Here is a 20,755-nt window from a genome sequence, read left to right as displayed (position 1 = left end):
TTATAATAGAGACATACAGGACTATAATATATACAGGAATATAATAAAAAATTACAATTCTATCAGAAACCATAAAAAGATAAAGTATCACCAATATCGAGTAATACTAGGTAGGCTTGATCAATCGAATATTCACACAGTGTCGTTTGAGTCGGCACATGCTCGGGATGCGCACGCCAGGGAGGTCGTACTTTCTAATTCTCCTTAGGTTATAATGGTTTACATGATTGGTAGGAAATAAGTGAGATAGTTTGTGGTCATTAGAGATTGAATCAAACAGTTTAGAACAATGTTCCTCGCGCCGAGACTGCAAAGTGTCTAAATTATGGTTACTCAAGCATAGACTATAACAACAATCTGGTAAGATGATGCTTAACGCCCTTTTCTGTACTCGCTCGATATCATGACTTAAATACTCGGGCAATGCATGGTCAAAAACGGAAGAACAATATTCCAGGACAGGTTTGATAACAGAGCAGTAAAAGTTGATTATATCACGAGGGTCCACTCCCGCTCTCCTAAGGAGAACCAGGAAATATAATCTCTTATTGGCTTTCTTGATCGCCTCAGATATATGATCATTCCACGTAAGATGTTTAGAGAGAGTCACACCTAAGATCTTGACAGGGCTAACAACAGAGAGATCCTTCCCATTAAAGGTTACAGCGAAAGCATGCTTGTTCTTCTCAAAGTCGTTCATGTTCATGACTTTACACTTATCGGCATTTAGGGTCATTCGTTGATCGCACCACCAGGTTTTAATAGCGTGAACAGCACTTTGGATGTTGCTCGACTCTCCTCGTGGCACGATCTCGGCTACAGTAGTGTCATCCACATATTTCCAGGAATGGAATTCACGGACCCTCAGGTCATTTATCATTAGGATAAATAACCTCGACTGAGTTACTAAATTTGTTCGTACGTAAAGCTGAGACACTGATGAAATCAGGCGCAAAACTATGCCGTTATCCAAAAAGTTTAAATCAGCAGTCAGTCGGCGATGGGCTTACGCACAACAGAAACAACCTAGCATTTACAATCTAGCACATGTCCCCTGCTTTTAAACATTAGTAGATTTGTCAAGAGACGAGGAGTTCTCATTGAAAACGTAATACTACTTAGTTAATGTCTCTATCATGATTCTGGTGGGAAAATATTTTATAGTAAGCTTGCGTTCGGCTGCATATGTCGTTAGCCACGTGTAAGCGAGGCTATTGCCTGTTGGTTGAAGTGTACCGAACGTGTGGGTAAACTCAATGCGTACATTTCGTACAATTTTATGTTTTATTTCATCACAATTACCTGAAAAGTCTCGCACAGCCACTCTTTCATCTTTCTTCTCCGATTTCGAATGTAACTGGACATATCATTGGGATATAGGGCAAATGCTATTGTTTTTCCTATCAGGTTCTTTTCCAAGAGTACTACTTAAATATCATTGTTAAACAATTTCGAACGCCAAAATTCATAAGAAATTGCGACAAATTAGCAATTGTTTATGATCTCTTGATCATGGACAAAATAGGTTTGTCCAAGGGATTTGTTCTATTTTGTACAAATATGGATAAAAAATGAATACAGTCAATTTAAAAATACCTTGCTACACCAGAAAAAAAACTGAAAACTGTAAAATCTTGAGATCATCCAAATATCAAAGGCTAATTTAGTAGATGCCGACCCCACTCTCACCCCCCCCCCCCCCGTAAAAAAGATAGATTGAGAGTTAAAGAATTAAAGACAATAACACACGGCATAAAAAGGCAGCTTTTAGGTAAATAATATCATACGAAAAAAACATTTTATCAATTGGGATAACAATTAAGCATAAATAAACAGTGTTACAAAATAGTTAAAGTACATAACATTTCTTAGAGTAAGATCTAGAGGCATCCGTCGTATGGAAAGAGAGCGTGTTATCTTTCAGGCGCGTCACTCTGAATTTTGCGCTGTAAGAGCCTCTTGCCCGAAGTTGGTCTTCACTGGTGGTGGAGGATGCCACTCTCTATCATCCTTCATTTAACTTCTTATTACCGGATAAATTTGAGTGATGTCATCAGGTATTAGTCATAAAAAACCTGCGCTCTAAATTACAAATCGTGACATGATCGTTTTTCTGACTGACCTGCCTTGGCGGAACGAAAACCTCCCACGAGCTGTCATCTTCGTTTTGAACAGATTAAACTTATAAAATACCATGCAAGAAAAGCACCAATAGGCAGTCCTTTTAGAGAGGTGTGTGTGTAAGAGGTGTTCTTTCACTGGACCCGCCTCCATCTTGAAAACTGACCGAGAAATTCCTGAAGACGAGATTCAACATGATCTTTTGCCGTCCGGACATTTCATCAGCGATGGCACAAGTTTCTCCGGTTGCTTTAAAGCTCGATTCTCTCGAGCATCACGGCTTTAAACAAATCCATATTCGAATAAACTAAGGTAGAGAAAGTTATCACATGATGGGACTTTAATGGCAGGACAGTCATTATCAGCTTTTATCCCTTAGATTATTATCATATTGGCACGATCTTATTTCAGAGTAAAAGTCGAGTCAAGCATTAGACTCGACTTTTACTCTGAAATAAGATCGTGCCAATATGATAATAATCTAAGGGATAAAAGCTAAGGGATAAAAAGGGGATAAGGGATGAAAGGGATAAAAGTCTAGCATTAGACTCGACTTTTACTCTGAAATAAGATCGTGCCAATATGATAATACGACTTTTACTCGACATCGACTTTTACTCGACATTTATTAGACTCGACTTTTACTCTGAAATAAGATCGTGCCAATATGATAATACGACTTTTACTCGACTCGACTTTTACTCGACATCGTTAGCCCTTCGTCGCACCGACGAAGGGCTAACGCTCGAAACGTCAGCTTTTGTAATCGTTACGGTGGCCAATTTACCATTTCAACTTTGTTGATATATCCAAATTATTATAATTAGTATATACTACAGCAGTGGATAGCGTCGAAGGGGCGCTCTGATTGGCTAGTCAAACTCCGAATATCCTTTGCTATTTACCTCCGAGCAACTCGGGAAGAAATAGCGTCCCGGTTTGCATCCGTGACAAGCGAAGAAATCATTCAAATTAACGACGGTGGTGTATATTATCTCACTGCTTTAGTGTATACTAAAACAATTATTCACCTCATTGTCAGTGGTTAGCGGTAGATATTTATATCCACCACTAACCACCTCCACTTCGGTGAATAGTTGTTAATTATTAAAAACTGGATCATTGGATAATGCAATTCAAGACCTTTTCTTGGCTTAGCCATTATACCATAATCTACAAATATGGTAAGCGTACGCGTCAGTTGAAAATTAAAAGGGAGGTAAAAGATTTGTCTAATTCGCCATTTTACGTTGAACGGGGAAATGGGTCGATTCAGTAGGCGCAAGGCACGCTGGGGCGACTTTAGGGGACGCGTCTCAAGATGGCGGTGATGAAGGACAGCGATGGCGACACAATAACGCTTACTGAACAAGATATTCCTGGAGCAGAGCTCCCAAAGCCCCCTGAAAATTGCACAGTGGCAATATTAAAACGTAGGTTGACCTGCAGAGGAGCGAAAGTTTCGGGTAAAAGGAACGAATTGATCAAAAGGTCAGTATTTTGTCGAACTACTATATATGTCGAAAATGTAGTGAATTTTAGTACAAAACTCTCGTTCATTTGCAGGGTAAATGATTACATACGCTCCGGTTTGGATTCCAAAAACCTCATCGATCCTGATGGTGGCATAAATATTCAAAACAAGCGCAAAAAACTTGGATTACAATAGGAACAAGAGACAACGCTTATTGACTTTCCTACCAAGGGATTTGTTGTAGGAATCACCTCGAAGCTGAATGTTGGCTATCCCCAAATTTGGAAGTCTTTAATCGACGATGTGGAGTTTAAAAAACAATTATCAGTTGAAAAACCAATCGTCAAGGGATACAATTTTTATAAATCAGGAAAAGTGGAAGCAATTTATACTAGACAGGAGGGTGAACTGTTTTACTTCAAGAGCCAAGTAAAGTCATCTTATGACAAGGAAGCTGACACGAATAAAAACATCTACACTGTCAAAATGATCTTAAATGCAAGTTCACGAGTTAAACAAGCTGTCTGCCCATGCCCCTCAGGAAATGATGGACGGTGCTATCACGTAGCTGCTACTTTATTTGCTATGGAAGATGTATGTAAGAAAGCTGCTAGCAAAACCACAAGAAAATCAAAGAAAACGTTCAATGTTGCACTATATGCTTAACTTTGGTTCAGATAAGCAATATAAGAACATGAAAACACTGAGTTATGAGTTATGAGAGTCAAGAACAGGACAGATCTGTACGATATCGCCATGCTTTCGTTGATATGCTGTTATGTTACTTTAAAAATCTATTCCCAGAACTTGTTTATCCTAGAAATTTCCATGGTGAAATGCGATGGAATAAAGAACTGGAATTTCCCCGCTTGTTATAACTGTCAAATTAAAGTGCCTATGACATGAAAAATTATTCCTTCCTACACAATGTCACACTTTCTTAAACAACTTTCGAAATACTTACAAAGCCATCATTTCCGAAAATTATCAATATGCTAGCATTTTTTGTTTGTCTAAACTATACCAGAAAATGCAATTAATTGTCATTTTGGACTTTAATATATGGAAACCATTTTTATATGATGAAGTTTTAATTTTTACTTAAATCTTACGAAAATTTATTTTGCCAAATATATTCATGATTAGTTAGACGGCAGTAGACAATGAGATTTCACTGTTATATTATTTATGCATATATAATATGAAAACAATAATACACCAATCATTATGTATGGACATAGTTAAAAACTATGTCCATACAAACAACATAACAGCATATTGTTGTGTCTTACTGCAGAAAAGTGACGCCAATCCCTGGTTAAAACGGCCGACCGAACTTTAATAATCACTACCTAAAACTAGAGTTACACAATATATCACAACCTCAATATGCATGCAACTTAGCTATATATGTTTACTCTCTGGGACCTCTCATGTCATGTATCTTACACCTAGTGATGGTTCCTATTATTTAAATCCTACTTCATTAACACTATAACATTAATTAAACCCTAGTTCATTAACACTATAACATCTCCTCCCGCTTAAACTACAAATTAAATTAACAGAAAAATAGGCAAAGCGAAAGAAACGAAGCGAAAACTATTCCGAAACGTGTAATTGCCGTAATTGAGAGTGTTCTACTGAGAGTTCAATGTTCAACTACATCTCTTCAATTAAACGTTTAGGTTTCGATCGAATTCTAGATGAACGACGTCTGGGCTCTTCAGGAACAGTATTATGCGTAACATCTTCTAGTGTAATACTCTGTCCAGGTGATGCGACTTCAACCGAGGGCTTGGTAGACTTCTCATTCGGCATAGACTGTTGTTGGGGCGATAGGTCTTGATTTGTAACAGACACACTTGCATCTACCTTCTCAGGCAAATCGATCTCTGGTAATTCACAGCTATTCGGCTGAACATCGGCTACCTTTGAGCCAGCTAGTTCTCGCAACTGATCGACATGTCTTTTCCAGAGCAACTTTTCAACTTGCACTCGGTATGTGACCGGACCCAGCCAATCTTGAACAACCCCCTTAGTCCAAGCGGATCCACGATTACGATAATCCTTCACCATGACAGGTTCACCAATCTCAAAACCGCGTCGAACCATGGGATTTATCCTCCTCGACTTTTTTTCCATCCGTGCAGACAAGTCGGTTCTAAGCAACTCAAGCCTTGTTCTCAATCTGCGACCCATCAAAATTTCTGCTGGTGGACACCCAGTGGCGGTATGGGGCGTGGTTCGGTAGCTCAAAAGGAATCGAGCCAATTTCTGCGTTTGGGTACCCGGTTCATTCTTCATGACTCTCATGGCTTCCTTAAATGTCCGAACTGCACGTTCAGCTTCACCATTGGATGCAGGATGATATGGTGACGACAAACACAGGCGAACACCATTTGAAGTTAAGAAATCTTTCATTTCCCCTGCGACAAACTGCGGACCATTGTCGGCCACTATCTCCTCCGGCAAGCCATGCGTAGCAAACAAGCCGCGTAGAGCTCCAATTGTGGCGCAGGCACTGGTGGAGGACATTTGAATCACTTCCATCCACTTAGACTTGGCATCAACCACTATAAGAAACATTCCTCTATTGAATGGTCCAGCAAAATCCACATGTAAACGCTGCCACGGGCGAGTAGGCCAGATCCATGGGTTGACCACCTTAAAAGGCGCCCTACAACGGTTGGCTTGACAATCAATGCAATCTCTCACGGTCTGTTCGATGTCACTGTCCAGGTTTGGCCACCAGACATGCAATCGTGCCAAAGACTTCATTCGCACCATTCCTGGGTGGTTAAGATGTAATTCAGACAGCACTTCCTGTCGATATCTAGAGGGTATCACTACTCTTGTACCACGCAACAAACAACTATCCTCAACTGTAAACTCTTCACGTTTGGCGCAATAAAATCTGAGTTCCTCTGGCGTATTCTCTTCTGCTGGCCAACCATGCAATACGTAATGTAAGACACGTGACATAACAGGATCACTTCTTGTAGCCTCTCTGATTCTGGTTGCTGTAATGGGTGTACCTTCAATTCGGACTTTGTTGACTTGATCTCCCTCTATCGACCAGTCGTCAGCTTCTTCAATGGTTTTCCTAGGCAAGCGAGACAATGCGTCTGCATTTCCATGGTTCTTAGACGCACGATATTCAATGTCATAAGTGTAAGCTGCCAGTTGAATAGACCATCGCTGTAGGCGAGACGCGGCAAGGACTGGAATCCCACGTTTCGGACCAAGGATGTAGGTTAGGGGTTTGTGATCTGTCAGCAAAGTAAATCGTCGACCAAACAGGTACTGGTGAAACTTTTTTACACCAAAGATAATTGCCAAAGCCTCCTTTTCAATCATTGAATAGTTCTGTTCACTCGAGGAAAGAGTACGGGATGCAAAAGCTATCGGCTTCTCTTCGCCATCCTCAGAAATGTGTGACAACACAGCTCCTAATCCAAAAAACGATGAATCAACTGCCAGTCGCACCGGCTTCTTTGGATCGTAATGTGCCAGCAAAGGTGCGGATTGCAAAAAGCCTTTCAGCTTCTGAAATGCTTCTTGACATTGTTTTGACCATTTCCACGGAATGTTCTCCACTAATAAACGATTCAAGGGCTGAGCCAGGGTAGCCATGTCAGGAATAAATCTGCGATAGTAATTAATCAATCCCAGAAAGGATTTCAGTTCCGTTGGGTTCCCCGGTACTGGCACCTCTTGAATAGCTTGAACCTTACGAGGAGATGGGTGAATACCATCACGATCTACCACGAAAGCGAAGTATCCTACTGATGGCTTCATAAACACACACTTTTCTTTCTTCAACTTTATTCCCATGCAGCTCATTCGCTCCAAAGCGCCTTCCAGATTGCGAAAATGTGCTTCATCATTTGAGCCAGTGATAATGAGATCATCGAGAATACCACCAACACCCTGAAGACCAGTGATGACTGAATCCATTATCTTCTGAAAAATTGCAGGACTAGACGCTACACCAAAGGGGAGACGGGTGTATCGGAATAGGCCAAGGTGAGTATTGATCGTTACGTACTGTCTCGATTCCTCATCCAAAAGCACTTGCTGGTACGCTGAAGACAAGTCCAGCTTGGTAAACTTTTCCCATCCATTTAACTGGGTGAACAGGTCATCAGCCGTAGGCATTGGGTGTTCTGGTACATCCAAAACAGGGTTAATCGTTACCTTGTAATCACCACAGATTCGAACACTGCCGTCAGGTTTCAGCACGGGGACGATGGGCGTAGCCCAATCCGAAAAATCCACTTTTTCCAGCACACCGATCTTTTCCAGTCTTTGAAGTTCGTCAGCAATCTTCTCTTTTAACGCGAACGGTACTGGTCTGGGTTTAAAGAACTGCGGCACTGCGTTTTCTTTAAGCTTCAAATGTGCAGTAACTCCTTTAATGGTTCCCAGATTACCATCAAATAACGATGAATACTTCGTTCGAAGCGAGTCCAACTTGTTAACCGATTCTAAGGAAATCTGCTTGATCTGTCCCCAGTCCAACTTCAACACGGACAGCCAATCGCGACCCATTAACACTGGACCATCATTTCCTGTGATAACAACCGGTAATACTGCTTCTTGATCGCGGTATGCAACTTGAACTCTAGCTTCTCCAATAACAGGAATTTCGTGACCAGAATAACTTCGTAGTTTCACGTCTGTGCGTTCCACAGGTTTTGACGCGAGAACATCAGTCCAAATACTCTTGGGAATAATAGTTACAGAAGCTCCAGTGTCAAGTTCCATGTCCACAGTTTTCCCATTGATTGCTACTGGTACAATAAACTCTTTACGTGTTTCACGGGAGTCTGAGACTGTAAAAATGGGCCAATCATTTCTGCTCACTGATTGCCTGACTGCCACATCTTCTTCGACGAAACGAACCTTCTGCTGTTTCTTCTTTTTTTTCCCAAATTTCGACTTTGCGTTCCACTTTTTCTTCCCATTTTCAGGTTTTTGCTCCTTCTCAGGACATTTCTTCACAATGTGACCCACCTTTTGACAACCATGACACTTGGAATTGCGAAAGAAACACATGTCCGACGAGTGATTGACTTTTCCACAACGAAAGCACTTAGGAAATGTAGCTGCCACTTTTTTTGCTTCTTCCACACTTCCTCCATGCAATGCAGTGGTTTCCTTCTCGGTCAGTTCCGCAGCACACGCCCTCTCGACAGCCGTTTGTAAAGTTAAGTCCGCTACCGCGAGTAACTTGCGTTGAATCGTTCGCTCCTTTAAACCACATACGAATCGATCCCGAATCGCCTCTTCGCGATAACCGCCAAACTCACAAGTCTCAGCCAACTTTTTCAATCTAGCAACGAAGTCTCTTATTGCTTCCAACTCTTGCTGTTCCGCCTTGTGGAACTTGAAACGCTCGGCTATGACTATCGGCTTCGGATCCAGGTGCTTGGCCAAATTATCCACAATTTCCGCAAAAGACAAATCTCTCGGCCTTCTTGGAGATACAATGCTTCTAAGTAACGCATACATCTTATTACCCATTAAGGTAAGTATTGTTGGTACCTTTTTTTCTTCCAACACATTGTTGACCTCGAAGAACATTTCCATTCGCTCGACATAATGCTTCCAGTCTGAGCCCGGTACAAACTCCTCAACTCGACCGATGAGCGAATTCACTGCCACCATATGTTGTGCCGTCGGATTCGTCGGTTCTTCTCCTTCAGCCATCCTCGTCGCCAGTTGTTGTGTCTTACTGCAGAAAAGTGACGCCAATCCCTGGTTAAAACGGCCGACCGAACTTTAATAATCACTACCTAAAACTAGAGTTACACAATATATCACAACCTCAATATGCATGCAACTTAGCTATATATGTTTACTCTCTGGGACCTCTCATGTCATGTATCTTACACCTAGTGATGGTTCCTATTATTTAAATCCTACTTCATTAACACTATAACATTAATTAAACCCTAGTTCATTAACACTATAACACATATCAACAAAAGCATGGCAATATGGCACAGATCTGTCCTTACTGTTTATTTTGCAACTTCAATATGTTCTTGACTCTCGTAATGACATATATAACTCAGTGTTTTCATGTTCTTATGTTGCTTATCTGAACCAAAGTTAAGCTCTTTATACAAGGCACTTTCAAGCTAGTAGGTTCTTGTTTTCGTATCTTTGGAATGCTCCATTTACAAGGTTTTGACGTACAGGGCAATTCATCTTCACTTTCTGTAGTTGTGCTAGCAGCTTTCTTACATGCATCTTCCATAACAAATAAAGTAGCAGCTAGGTGATTGCACCGTCCATCACTTCCTAAGGGGTATGGGCAGACAGCTTGTTTAACTCGTGAACTTGCATTTAAGATCATTTTGACAGTGTAGATGTTTTTATTCTTGTCAGCTTCCTTGTCATAAGATGACTTTACTTGGCCTTTGACGTAAAACAGTTCACCCTCCTGTTTAGTATAAATTGCTTCCAATTTTCCTGATTTATAAAAATTGTATCCCTTGACGATTGGTTTTTCAACTGATAAGTGTTTTTTAAACTCCACATCGTCGATTAAAGACTTCCAAATTTGGGGATAGCCAACATTCAGCTTCGAGTTGATTCCTACAACAAATCCCTTGGTAGGAAAGTCAATAAGCGTTGTCTCTTGTTCCTATTGTAATCCAAGTTTTTTGCGCTTGTTTTGAATATTTATGCCACCATCAGGATCGATGAGGTTTTTGGAATCCAAACCAGAGCCTATGTAATCATTTACTCTGAAAATGAAAGAGAGTTTTGTACTAAAATTCACTACATTTTCGGCATATATAGTAGTTCGACAAAATACTGACCTTTTGATCGATACGTTCCTTTTACCCGAAACTTTCGCTCCTCTGCAGGTCAACCTACGTTTTAATATTGCCACTGTGCAATTTTCAGGGGGCTTTGGGAGCTCTGCTCCAGGAATATCTTGTTCAGGAAGCGTTATTGTGTCGCCATCGCTGTCCTTCTTCGCCGCCATCTTGAAACGCGTCCCCTAAAGTCGCCCCAGCGTGCCTTGCGCCTACTGACTCGACTTATTTCCCCGCTCAACGTAAAAATGGCGAATATCTTGGGGGCGTTTTTAATTAAACAATTACTCCACTCGCGCTTTGTGGATGAGATGATTATAGCCAACGCTCAAGGGACACCAAGACGGCGGATAGTAACCGTTGCTAAGCTATTGGTCACGTGGGTGAAACCCAAGAATAGATATAGGTCTATAGATGTTGATATCCTCCTGATATAGAAGTAGTACCTTAGAAATTTTCCATTCGTCAGGAAAATACCCACACCTAATGGATAGGTTAATTATTTGGGTGAGAGTGTGGCGAAGGTTGTCCAAACAAAATAGGAAGCTTTAGCAACGACGACGGCGACGCCAACGAAAACGTCGTGTCGAGATCTAACTTTTCGTTTTTGTAACTCTTTCGAGGTTATTCCGATGTGTTTCACTTGGAAAATGCTGGCGAACTATTGAGGGACTATATCACTACGAACGGCGTTAAAGTAAGGAGAAAGAAAGAAAAATTAACCGTCATGCGCTCACGTTCTCGAGAAAACCTAAAGTTTGGTTATTTCACGTTCAGTTGTTGTTTTGCCGAGAACGGCAAAAAACTGTACCAAAATGTTAAACGCACGTGCAGGGGGATTGTTTTTGCTCATTAAGCCTATTGTTTTCTGCCGTTCTCGTTGCCGTTGCCGTCGTCGTTGCTAAAGCTCCCTAATAAGACTTGGACAACGAGCGAGAACTGCAAAAGGTTTTAATTAGCGATCCGAAAACTACACAATAACACAACAAGATGGCGGGTCAGACGAGCCCATGTTTTTGTCTCTAGACTGTGTGGGATTAAGTTTTATTTTGGTAGAATTCGCTGGCCAACGGGCAGTTGGCAACAGAGAGAAAGCACGATCTCAGGACAAGCTTCTTTTAAAAGCCTTGCAGAAATATACCATCTATGCCCGTAGCCTTATCGACTCTAAGGGAACTCACTAAACGGTGAACAACACCGCAGTGAGTCTCATGCAGGGTAAAACTAGACTCCGATGGCGTAATGTAGTCCTCGAAACAAACACTAGTTTTGGGAATATTATCGGCTAACCTAGGCCCAATGTGGGTAAAGTGATAATTAAGAGCATTATAGACTTCTAATGGGGTAGTACTTGAGTTATCTCCAACATCTATTCTATTTATTTCAGTGGTTGGTAAATTTCGGCCTAATATTGAATTTACTCCTTTCCATGATTTCTTAATATCCCCTAGATTTGTTTCGAAATATCTTTTACAGTAGTTAGTTTTTGCTTTCCTGATATTAGCATTAACATTGTTTCGAGCAATCTTATATTCTCTCCAATGAGCATCTGAACTGATGATAATTGCAGCCCTTTTCAGTTTGTCCCTCTCAAACATCACCCTTTCAATCTCTGGTGTTAGTCAGGGAGCACAATTATTTCTTACTTTCCTTTACGTCTTGGTGCATGGAAGTCACATATTTCTAAAAACAAACGTCACCAAATTTCCCAGGCACCATTTGGATTATCTTCCAGATGAACTAGGTGCCAAGGTACTAAGTAAAGTTCTGCCCGGAATGAATTTGCATCAAAGTTCCTAAGCTGTCGCGACTAGTAATGTTAAGGGCAACTAACTTAAAACCCTTATTTTTGGATAATTCACTCAACACATCAGCGTTAAAAGGGGACGAGCCGTATGTGAAATGACCTTCTAAATCTAACTTGCCGACGAGGTCTGAATTATCTTGTTCAGAGCGACGACCGAAGTCAATCCACTTTTTTCTCAGTCCCTCTTCCCTTGGAAACTCGAAAAAAATTGAAGTTCGGCCTTTTTTAGAGTTATTTTTACACACCGACATGGCACGAAACTTCACATTCCAAATTGTAAAGGACCAAAGCCATAAGCTGCATCATGGATCTGCTGCCGCCACGCAACGGGTCCACTTATTCCACCCGTAGCCAGAGATACTTCAAACTACCTATTTGTAGACCAACAGATTTAAAAACACTTCTATTATGGCGAACAGTTCTAATTATTAGTAGTAATCGTAATTATCAGTATTTTGGTGTTGATACTTCTACGTTTGTATTTTATTGTAGGTTACATTTTAGGTTTGTTTTTTATATCTAAAGATAACGTTTAGTTCCATTGTAAAGTAAGTCACATTTAAGCCGGCCCGGGGACTCCTTAATAAAGCTATCTACATAACTCATAGAAAATGTCATGTTTTCTTCTGTTCGCAAACATTTTTCGCCCAGTGAACGAAATGTTCACAAGAGTTTTCCAGTCGAAAGCATGCATTTTCCAACGTTTTTCCGCATGGTGAATTCGAGAAAATTGGTTAAAACGGATTTTCCGGCGTTTTGCCATTTATTGCTGCTCGGTTAAGCTATGGAAAACAACGTGTATTCTGCCATTAACAGCCGTTTTGCGCATTCCAACTTTATGTTCACTGGAGTCAGAGTTAATAGCGTCTGCTGAAGTTAACCAGTTGAAAGCACTCATTTCCAGGTATTTTTTGCAACGGTGAATTCGTGCAAGGGATGCAATTTCCCGTGTTTACCGCTTCTCGATTAATTGCTACTCGTCAAATTTCACTTCCTGGACACAACTCTACCGCAGGTTCTCAAAGCATTTTGTCCTATTTTCCCCACCCAGAGAGAGTAAGTACTTCTTTAATAATTCTCATCAAATTTATTAATGCACAACGATGTTAGCAGTACAATAATATTTATTCAGAGTTCAAAATAGAGCCTGATAACAATCATGTTTCTCAGCTTTATTTTACTTTACACGTTTTTTTCTCTCTAAAGCCAAAATGAAGCAAAACTTAACCCTTACAGTATACTTGATGCTATAAAATTGGAAGGATGACTGTCTGAAAATTAAGTGTTGGTCTATATGTACAAACTATAACCAGAAAACTGATTTGTAGATATATGTTTAAAATTCTAAACTTCTATAATAAGCATTTTGCAAAAATGAATGTCAAGGTTTGAAGAAAAAATAATTATGTGAACTTCATAGACCACTTTCATAAATGGCTGCCAAATTAATATTCTTTTGTTTAGATTGAAGTTAGCCTTTCTGGCCTCGTTCTCCAGCACAAAATTCAAAAGTATACATTATCTCAAGCGAGGTCAGAAGGGCTAATTTAAATTTAAACAAAAGAATATTAATCCGGCAGCCATTTATGAAAGTGGTCAATGTGCCGAGGGAATCAAGGCAACATTCTGAGAATACCACCTCACATTAAATCTTATGCACGCATTAGATTTATTTTAAACACTTCTGATATTTGAAATTGCAACTGAAGAACAAATTAAATCGACTAAAAATACAACTGGCCGCACTTCAAACACAGAATTTTCTTAAACCTTACCTGCGAAGGCTGCATGTTTCTTCTACTCTAATATATCATTAATTAAAACAGTTTAAGCCGAATTTGAAAATCACTGAAGCTTCTAAAATATTAACTTCAAGAGAAAATATCGGGGTTTTTTATCTGATGGATAACAAGAGATCTCTAAAAGAGAGAATAAAAATTGTAGCTGCCTCTAAAATAGCAGATATGTCCAGGATTGCAGGCTGTTTAAAAACGAGCACGATAAATTGTCTACAATGATAAAAGTTCACTCAAATACACTATTCCGTCACATATGAATTGAATGTGTAACTGTAGTGCTAGATACGTGGACCAGTATTCAAAGTTGACAGCGAGATACAAGGACGAATACTGAAAATTAAAGTTCAAGCGCGTATACTGATCGCGTTATTTCGCTGTCGCTGTATCACTTGTATACAAGAATATCATGAACAATCGTTATAAGGATTTTAATCAAGGGGCTAGTGTTGACCACACGACAAACGCTGACCGCCAAACCTAAAGCTACACATCCCTGTATACTTGTGGGTTATCATATTCAGTAGACCTGAAAATCAAAGTGCTGCCGGAGAGGCGTTTATGAACGAAATTTTTGACACGAAATTTCTCATCTACTTCCCATGAGAAGACAACATTTACTACCCATACATACTTATATTACTCTCGTTTCGACTTAATAACAGTTATCGGAAATTTGTATTCAATGCAGAAATTCTATTGGGTTAAAGGTAAACAGTTTCATTTAGTTTCAGTTGTAAGTTGCGAGGGGTATATTACCAATGGTGCTCCCTTCAAAGGCAATGTCATCAATTTCGTGATATTTGCCTGAAGGTTAAAAGGACGAAAATACGATACAACTATTTTTAATTAATTTTTCCCTGTGCGGTCGTCGCATTTGTGTTGCATAACACAAAGAAAAAATAAATAACGCTATAAACTCGAATCTTGCTGCGAATTTAATGCCCCAAAATATTCTAATTGTTGCAAGAATAAGTGAGTTAAAATCATCTTTTGATGTTATATTATCATAGTTTTAGCATATACTATAACAACTATTGACCTCAGTGTCGCTGGCATACGATGGATATCCACCACTAGCCATCTAGTTGTTAACAGTAGTTAAATATTAAGGAAAAACAATAAGAGATCTCTTGTTTTTTTTTTTTTTTTTGCCAGGAATCAAGTTGTAATGATAGCAGGGCTTGCGAGTTGAGACTGAAAGAAGATGCTATGCAATCTCTGAGCAGGATCAAAACGAAAAAGGGGTCCAGGCCAACACGTGGTGTCATTTTAGAAAAGTAATTATTTGCAGACCAGACGAAGGTAAAGTTACAGATAATGATCTGTAGCAGGAGACTTTTACAGTTTTCTTTTTGTAGGTATCAGTTGACTCTTCGTTTTTTAAAGTACAAAAAAAACTGTCATAAAATCAAATCTCCTAGCTTTGGTGATCACTTATCTAAATGATAATATATAAGCAAGATTAATGATCAAAATATACTGGAGACTCACTGGTAGCATTCTAATAGATAAGAACTGAAGTTGGCTCCGGCTAAACCTGCAGTACATGTGGTACTAACGTGAAACGCTTGGTTGCTTAGAACGGAGGTTTCAGGTGAAGAACAATGGAGCGTTGAACAAGCAACAAAAAAATTACAACCTCAGGAAGGACAGGATTACAGAAAAATCGCATTCAAAGGTGTTTAATGCAGATAAGCGCGTCTTTGAGAGAAACTTTCGTTAGAAAAACCCCAGAGAATTTCATGCAAGATATGACTTGACCTTCGTTGTATCCAGCGGACATGAATTGAGGGGTGAAGGGGATGAGAATGAGAATGAAGAATGAGAAGGGGTGCAGGGTGGAAATTTTAACTAGCTCAATACTTGATTTTACATCCCAGTTTTTTTGTATTCTGGACCTAATGGTTGATTTTGCATCATTTCACGATTATATTTGTTTAGCTTAAATTAAGGTTTACGGAAAACTTTTCCACTTTACAGTAGCCTATATGTATTACAGTTTAGGCTCATTTCAAAATTTAAGAAACTATTTCCAAGCCTTTATCATGAATGCAAGCATTTACATTTGTTTGACACTTTGTTTGAGATGGTAACCCAAAGCATGAATTATGAAAGTTAAGACAAATTGAATGATAACCTAGTATCTACTGGTAAAAAAAAGTGTTACTTGAGATCACTACTTCCTTGAGAAGTCGTAACGTGATTTTTTTGTACAATAGACATGGGTACTGAACAAGGACTCTGACAATACGGTCAAAGAGAAAGCAGTCCCATTTTGTGACGTCAGAAACATAATCGAACAACTTCACTTCGAAGATGAAAAAAATACACGCTTGCATTGTCGAGGATAGCTGGTTCTTCCATCCCGTAGGTTTCTACAGGCTGAAGTTTTGTTTCCTGGAAGCGAGCTTGACTGCAGAATAACTTTACGAGAACGAAGGGGTAAGTGTTATTTTAGTATTTCCTTGTATTAAATCAAAATTTCTTTTAGTGAAAAATCCTAGTTCAAGTTTCCAAAATTCAGGGAATATACCATAAAATGCGTTTTTAAAGGCTGTGTCCGCCATGAAATATCCCATACCCATTGGGAATACTATAGGTCATATCCCATGGTATTAACGTCGTAAGGAAAATGTTCTATGTTCTCTACTAAATTTCAGTTTTCCGGTCCGTGTAACTTTGAACTCTCAATGAGTTGAAATAAAATGAGCAAGTTGGCAATTTTGGCAGAGTTATCATCTAAAAAGATTAATCAGTAACAAAAAAAAAAAAAAAAATAGATAAAGGGAGTAATGCATGGATACATGGTACTAGACACCGAATCGAAATATGGTGTCCAACTGTAACTGCCATTGTTCTGGACTTACTAGCCTCACACATGTGATAATCCTTTTGTGTTTTCCACGTGAGGACGAGGCTAGTAAGCCCAGAACGATGGTAATCCAACTTGGACGCCATATTTCAATACGGTGTCTAAACTTAAATAGTTTGAGGTACCATTTCCAAAATTCAAATCATTTCAGATTTAGATAAAAGGTTGCTTTTCAGTCGATAATACACCAGTCTAAGTGTTGTTTCTTTAAATTTTTTCCAAACATATTACAATTATATTTTTTCTCATGGATGATGCCGTCTCTACCGATTATCCTGCAGATCTAGACGAAAACGAAAGACGAGCTCTGTTGTCATATCTGCCCAACATAAGTTTTACGTTCACCGAAGGCGATGCAGTGAATGGACCAAATCTCCCTGCTGAGGAATCTTTGTCGAAGGAGTTATTTCTACGTGACAGACGATGTACTCATCGAACTTTATTCAAACCACAAGCTGGATTTTTAGTTATCCTTTCTAGAGATATATCGTTGTCCAGCGATATAGAGGAAGAAGAGAAAAGAGGGATGGTATTAAAACTATGATCATCATCATTATCGTGAATAACATCCTCGCGAATTGAATTAGACGCCCACAGTACTGTAATGAAATAAATACCCGCCCTCATGAGTTACCTGGAAAAAACAATACAATATTTAATCGTAATATCCATTTTGTTACTAGTGGCCAATCACGAAGAGTTTCGATTTTCCCTGTTTTGTTGACATATCTACTTTAATTTCAGCATGTGAAGCTATCTACTAATGAACCGTCTATTTTTCTTTTGCAGATTGATCTGCATCTACATTGCAAAGACTAGGACGAACAATTAAAGTACGAAAATTGGAAGCCTGAAGACATCGTTGCAAAGTTACCTGAGTTTCTTTGATTTGTTAAACGATTTCAGAGTGTTATTTGAAGTGAACTGCGTCACAGCAATGTAGACGCTTGAAAACTTAATTAGTTTTGTTATAGGTGATACGATGTATCCGACCACAAATTTTTGTTTGTTTTGCGAAAAAATCTGTCACCAGTTCCTTGAGACAAGTCCGCTCGGTAATTTTTAGATCTACTAAATTTTTGTCAAGGTTTACCAAACTTCAAAGGCGCCGCCGTCCTGCCTCGGAGCAGGATAAATTTTTTGTCTGGCGTGAAATCTGACAGATTTGTCAATTAAAACGCCATGATTTCAAAGAAAATGTCAATCAAGAAAATCTGATCTTTGCTTTTAGTCGAAGTATTTCAGACATCACTGAATGCTTAACGACCAGTTGCTTTATTAACATTCATCGCAGTGCCTGCATTTTCGAATGACCCGCCATGTGCTAAGCGATGTAATCCGATAGCCAAGACCTCGATAGCTTATATTTGATTACCTGCTAAGGTAATAAATAGTTAGTCTCCTCCCACACCCCCCACCCCCCCTTTTTACACTAACTTTCATTAAATGATCGGCACTTTTGCAATGAAGCAATTATTAACCTAAACTCGAAGAAATACCAGATATAAAAGTGGGCAACATAAGATTACAAATCAAATCTTAGAGGCAGAAAACTTCCATTGGAATATGCACCAATCAGTTATTCACCATTTTATTTTCGTTGTGCTGAGAGAATTTTCCTCTTTCGTTTTTAGTCGTAGGTACGCGAAGCGTAGCAATGACTATTAGAATGGGGCAGAATGTGCAAATATGTCACTCACTCAGATGTAAAGAAATCGATATGGCGACGACAGACCAATTGATAGCGACCTTCCGAAATTATACGGGAACGCCTCTATCACATATCCGAAATAATGCTGCGACGCTACAATTTAACTCGACGTTTCTTCGAAGGAGTTTCGATTTTAATTAAAATACTCGTCGCAGTGAGCACATGTGTAACAGAGTCAAAGCCCTTTGAAAAACTAATAGTGTAACTATGAGCCGAAGACACTTAATGCAATCGCTTTTCCGTAATCATCTTTCGCCATTATTTGCATTGTTGTGGAATATTGTTCGCCTTTCCCAGGTATGTTTTGTTTTTAACAAGCGGCCAGGCCTTAATCGTTTTTAAATACAATTTCAAGCCTTCATGCTTCTCACTGCGAGCTGTCAGTATTTATATCATTATATATCGCTAAGATGAGTAACCGGCGAATTACCATAAGGGAAAGTGAAGCGTTGTTTTCGTAACCGGCCAATTGTTTACTTTTCAGATGGTTTTACCTCTCATTGCCAGAAATTTGGGACAATGTGGCGGAGGCGGTTCTCGTGTTACAAGCAAAATGGCGCCGAAACAGTATAAGAAAATATATGGGAAAAGATTGTTTTTTCAAAATAGCTGTCTAAGAATGGGATATTCTTTCGCTGCGTAGTTGGAAATGCAGTCTGCATCAGTTAAAGCGTCCATTGCTACGAAAAAGAAATACTCAAATTCAAGCCTACCTTTTCCCAACGTATACGAGTAAACTCATAATTCTGACTGCATTTTCCCATACAAACTCTTAAAATCTGTTTAGATTAGGTGTTACAATTCTTTTGTCGTGGGAACAACCGTCAAGTTGTAAAGATTCGCAACTGCGTAGTTCGATATGCATTCTGTAGAAGTTTGCTCAACTAAATCGCTCGTAAACGGTCGAATATGTCGGCTCACAAATTTTCCTTGAGCCGGAAGACTCATCGTATTTTCACAGAGTTCAAAAGCCCATTACGCCATTTTTAAATATCCCAGTTTTAGGAAGGAAGAACACAAAAGATACAAGTCCCTCTAGCTGCACAGTTTGGCCGCCATTTTCCTTGTTTTGACGTCTCCTTTGGCTTTCTGGGATAGTAACGTACCAGGCCTTTCTCTGGCGGAGTTTTACGAAATAGAAAGTTACGTGTTTACTTCACTTCCATCCCCGCTATATTGAATTGTCTGTAATACGATATACTGCTGACATTTCGTAACGGGCTCGAGATGTCCCCGATTTCTGGTGATGGTTTGGTGACTACGCAAACAATACTACTGGTGACTACGCAAAACAATTTGGTGACTACGCAAACAATTGTGAAAATCATTATGTGTACGCCCCTGAACGTTAAAAATATATCAAGTCGAAGGAACTTTTGGACTTTCACCTAGTTGGAGTTTGCTCTGTTGTGATTGTTCCTCACTGAGCTCTTTGCTTTTCGCTTTTCGTTTTACTATTGAGCTTATTTTTTAACTCAGTGGAAGTTTAATAAATAAATGAACAGTTTTGGTCTAAGTCCACATTATTGTCAACAAAATGAAAATATAGACAGTAATCTGGTAATATCAACTAAGTTGAAATTGTAAATTGACCACCGTAAAGAGTTGAAAGACTAAGTTCGAAAGCCCTAGCTTTTTAACTCTTTACGGTGGCCAATTTACAATTTCAACTTAGTTGATATTACCAAATTACATTGTTACCCCCACCGACGCAGCACCACAGTTTAATTAGAAAATCACCCCCTTTATTGAAAATATACACATGTCGGTTTAAAAGGTGGAGAGTTCGTACCACATACAAAAGCTGTCTTTTTTTTTTCAATTCTTTGTCTGCACGTGACGTCGGCATAAATTAAAAAACCGGGGTCAGCCATGTTGGGGGATAACCACGCGTTACAATCCCCATAACATAGCTGTCTGAAGTGTCAGTTGAAGGTGTTAGGGATATACTTGTCAATGTCATGCATTCTAAATAGCTGTCAATACTTGTCGGTATGCCAATGTAGACTATTTTAAGACTTGTGCTGTAGTTTGGATTGTAATACCTTTATTTTGTGTGAACGGTAAATTTTTTTGTTGGATACTACACCGCCCACGTGCATTGCGGAAGCCGGTATGATCGTTTTACAGTTTTA

At 39.3% G+C, this 20,755-nt stretch overlaps 1 long non-coding RNA gene across 2 annotated transcripts; it reads left to right on the top strand.

The window, feature by feature from the left end:
• Positions 1-15,195: 15,195 nt before the first annotated feature.
• LOC111345808 (uncharacterized) lies at positions 15,196-18,996 on the top strand. Of its 2 annotated transcripts, XR_015995688.1 has the most exons (4): positions 15,196-15,715; positions 16,257-16,479; positions 17,191-17,438; positions 17,699-18,996. It is a non-coding gene; the product is annotated as an uncharacterized LOC111345808 (long non-coding RNA). The 2 variants fall into 2 exon arrangements; XR_015995687.1 differs by lacking the exon at positions 17,699-18,996 and having other exon boundaries at positions 17,191-17,633.
• The last annotated feature ends 1,759 nt before the right edge of the window (positions 18,997-20,755 follow it).

This window comes from Stylophora pistillata, chromosome 14 (assembly GCF_964205215.1).
Source record: "Stylophora pistillata chromosome 14, jaStyPist1.2, whole genome shotgun sequence".
NCBI classification, from domain to species: domain Eukaryota; kingdom Metazoa; phylum Cnidaria; class Anthozoa; order Scleractinia; family Pocilloporidae; genus Stylophora; species Stylophora pistillata.
Note: the sequence above shows the minus strand (reverse complement) of the source record. Positions and strands in the feature narration are given on the sequence as shown.